Below are 4,390 nucleotides of genomic sequence, written 5' to 3' on the forward strand. Positions count from 1 at the left end.
AAAAAAAAAAAAAAGAAACCTTCTTAAAAAAAAAAGAAAAGTAGATTGTGTGTGTGTGTGTTGTGTTACAGTGTGTGTGAATATGTGGTATGTGTGTATGTGTGTTTAGTGTGTACATGTACAGTGTATATGTATACAGTGTGTGTGTGAGTGTGTGTATGTACAGGGTGTGTGTGTGTGTGTGTAGTTGCCTAAGGAAAGAAGAGCTAGTGAATCTTCCTGGAACTGGAGTTACAGGCAGTGTGAGACACCGATGTGATAGCAGGGAACCACACTCAGGTCCTCTGAAAGAATAGTACTCATTCTTAATCACTGAGCTATTTCTCCAGACCCTTGACTTTTTATTTTGAGACAAGGTCTCACTGAGCTGTATGTGCATTCAGCCATGTGCATGAAGAAATCATGAGACAACCCTCAGGAGTCAGTTAGCTCCTCCCACCCAGGGCAGGGTTCAGGGATCAAACTCAGGTCATAGTGTGACAAATGCTTTTAACCACTGAGCCATCCTGCCAATCCCCATCCTCCCTTTTAAAGAACCAGTTGATCTCCAAGCCTGAGAAATCTCCACTGGCACCATATTCTGAAGATTCATGATATCCTGAAAGAAGGGGAAATAAATACAGACCCATTTTACAGAGGAGAAAGCAGAGGCAGTGAATTAATTCCACTCACTCTGTGCATCATTCCAGCTAATAAACTCTTCCCAGTACCCCAGGAGACCTTGTCATCGTGGAGGGCCAAATTTCCCACTGTGGATTTATAAACCAGTGTGAGCTAGCTGCAGAGGCACCAGCAGGAAGAATGAACCCATATGAAGAACGAGGAGAGGACTGGGCATGGTGGCACATGCTTTTAATCCCAGAACTCAGGAGATAGAAGCAAGCAGATCTCTGTGTGTTCGAGGCCAGCCTAATCCGCATAGCAAGTTACAGGCCAGTCAGGGCTACACAGTAAGACTGTGTCTAAGAAAAGAAATGAGTGGGTGGGAGAGGGGACAAAAGAAGTTTCCTTTACCTGGAAGGGGACTCGAGGTCAGCTCGGCTGAGGATTCTGTGCTGCTGAGGACTGTAGAGCCACTGGAAGGCTGTCAGCGTTCTCTCTTCTATTCGGAACCGCCCTTCCTGTATGTACCTGTGGGAAAAACTGGCACGTTAGGAGCAGGCTCTGGTAAGCTTGCTCCCTTAGACCAGAGACAGCCATAGCCACATAACCCTGCTCATCTGCCAGAAAAGCCCCATCTGTTCTGGCCACAGTAAACAGCTCTGCTGAGGAAGGAATAAAGAAGAGCAAGTTTCAACTCAATTAGTAGAAAAGCTTTCTTGTAGCCAGCTGCTTGGAGTGGAGGAGTCCCTTGGAAGTGATGAGGTTTCTGTCACTGGAAGTGTATAACCAGATATCAAGCACTGGAAAAAAAGTCTATCCTGTAAGCCCACAGGGCTAAGGGTGTGTATGTGTGTGTGTGTGTGTGTGTGTGTGTGTGCGTGTGTGTGTGTCCATGCACATATCTGTGCATGTGTGTGCACTGACCCACACATGCACATGTGGAGACCAATGGTGTATGCCAGCTACCACTCTCCACCTTATATTCGAAACAGGGTGTCTTACTGGACCTGGAACTCTCCAATTGGCTAGGCTGGCTGGCCAAAGAGCCCCCCCCCCATCACCACTCATCCTAGGGATCCACCTGTTTCCACATCCTCCAGACCTGGGGTTACAGGTGCACTGGGGATCCAAACTTCGTAGGTGTTCCTACAGCACGCACCTTACCCACCGAGCCATCCCCCCAGCCTAACACTGGACTTCCTGCTCTCACACGGGACAGACTGCCTAGAGTGTGATCCAGGAATCAGTGTCAAAGCCAGATCTGCCACACACTTCCAGGACTCTCACAGGGTCCCAACTGGCCCCTGGAAAGATGGAAGAAGCTGGGTTCAGCAACGTGAACACAGAGGGAGGCAGTCTTTCTCCTACTCCAGCCAACCCTTCCTTGTAGAGCCATGCATCTGTTCATTAATGTAACACACACTGAATGCTTTACAACCCTTCTAATAATACACCCTTTACTACAGTTCCTCATGTTGCGGTGACCCTAGCCGTAAAATTACTTAGTTAATACTTCATAACTGTAATTTTGCTACTGTTATGAATTGTGATATAAATATCAATATGCAGATTGTCTTAGGTGACCTCTGTGAAAGCATCATTTCACACACACACACACACACACACACACACACACACACACACACACCCAAGGAGTTGTTACCCACAGGTTAAGAACCAATGCTTTAGAGGATGAAGAAGCAAGCCGAGTCCCTTTCTCTCCAGGGCTTTCAGGGCTGGAGAGAGCCCTGAAATCACAGAAATAAATGTCACAATCCATAGTACTGCACTCCTGTAATCCCAGCATTTGGGAGGCAGAGGCAGGAGGATCACCACAAGTTCAAGGACAGCCCCATCTACATATTGAGTTCCAGGACAGCCAGGGCTATACAGTGTGATCCTGTCTCAAAATCGCAAAAAAAAAAAAAAAAAATTAAGCAAACGCTCAATCAGTCATTACTACAGCATTCTACTGTACCATCATCAGAGAGCCAATTGTCACCAGCCCTCTGAAACAACCTGATACCTGTTTAATTCTAAATGCATTTCCCCATTAGCTAGGGGTCACTCCTCTGGAGACTTCATCTACAGTAAGTGCAGATCAGGATAGTTGTAGGGTGTTAATATAGCAAAAGATCAGTGCTGGAGAGATGGCTCAGAAGTTAAGAGCGCTTGTTGCTCTTTCAGAGGACCCAGGCTGGATTTCCAGCACCCATATGGCAGCTCGCAGCAATCAGTTAATTCCACTCATAGGGGGTACAGAGCCATCTTCTGGCCTCTGCAAGTATTGCACGCACACAATACACAGACATGTAGGCAAAATATGCACACACAAAAAGTAAAAATAAATAAACACCAAAAGCCTGAGGACTGAATCCACTCACCCACTGCCAGTAGGGACTAGTTAAATAAATTTATGGCATGTCTGTACAGTAAAGTCTTGTGAAGCTGGAAAAAAAAGCTTCAAATGAAGATGTCCACATTTGCTATCATGCCATCTCCAAGATTCATTGCTAGGAGACCGGGGTGGGGCTGGGAAATCGCGTGCAGAGCATTAGGGGTAATTGATGTTAAAAGAGGATTGCTTATCTTAAGTATACAAACTCTGAAGGCATAGAATGTAATAAATGTTACTTCCTGGAGTGGGTGTGGACTAGGGTGGGTGAGGCCATGGGAAAGCGATCCTATAGCAATAACGTCTTGGAGGGAAGAGCTATTCCCTAGCCTTAAAAAGGTTTTGTGTGTGTGTGTGTGTGTGGTGTGTGTGTGGTGTGTGTGTGTGTGTGTGTGTGTGTGTGTGTGTATGTGTGTGTGTGTTTACAACTGGGCAAAATGCTATGGGGTAAACACTGTGCAGCTGCTATGCTATTACTCAGCAGATCCCAGACCATCTGCTCAGGGAAGGAATTTTCTAGGGACACCCTAGGGGTGCAGGTGGAGCTGAGCTCCAAGGTTCAAGGAGAACTGCCCTACTCTGCTCTGGGCGCATGTGGCCTCAGTGATACGTATCGACTTCTCACAGTCCTGCAGTGCAGAATCATGGCACTATGTCTGGTGAAGGTCTCTTCCTGTTGGCAAATGGCCTTTTCCGCATCATCACGTGGCAAAGAGAAAGCCCCATCCCCAGTGCTTCTCTCTCTAAAACAGTATCTCAGGCCATCAAGATGACTTGCTAGGTAAAGACACAAACCTGAGACCTGAGTTCGATCCCTAAAACACATGTAAAGACAGTAGAGAAGACCAATTCTGCAAAGTTGTTCTTGGACCTGTAGGACATGTGTGTCATGGTATGTGAGGGTGTGGGCAAACATCCACATGTACATGTGCTGGAGTGTGCTCAAGCTCAGGCATACACACACACACACACACACACACACACAATTTTTTAAGTTAAAAAAAAAAGCTGGACATGGTGTTGCATGCTTTTAATCCCAGAATCAGAAGGCAGAGGACAAGTAGATGTTTGGTTCAAGGCCAGTCTGGTTCAGAGTAGGTCCCAGGACAGCCAGGGCTACACAGAGAAAGCGTGTCTCCAAAATCAAAAGCCAACAATAACAACAGCAACAACAACAAGACACTCATCTATCCCAGGCTGGCTCAAACTCACTGAGTATCTGAGGAGGACCTTAAACTTCTGATCATCCTACCTCCACTTCCCAAGTACTAGAACCTCAGGTATGAGCCACCACCGCTGGTTTGACGAGGTTTGGGGGATGGAACTCAGGGCTTCATGCACGCTAAGCAAGCACTGTGCCAACTGAGCCACATCCCCAGCCTCAGGTCTCTC

Source organism: Mus pahari, chromosome 14 (assembly GCF_900095145.1).
Source record: "Mus pahari chromosome 14, PAHARI_EIJ_v1.1, whole genome shotgun sequence".
NCBI classification, from domain to species: Eukaryota; Metazoa; Chordata; class Mammalia; order Rodentia; family Muridae; genus Mus; species Mus pahari.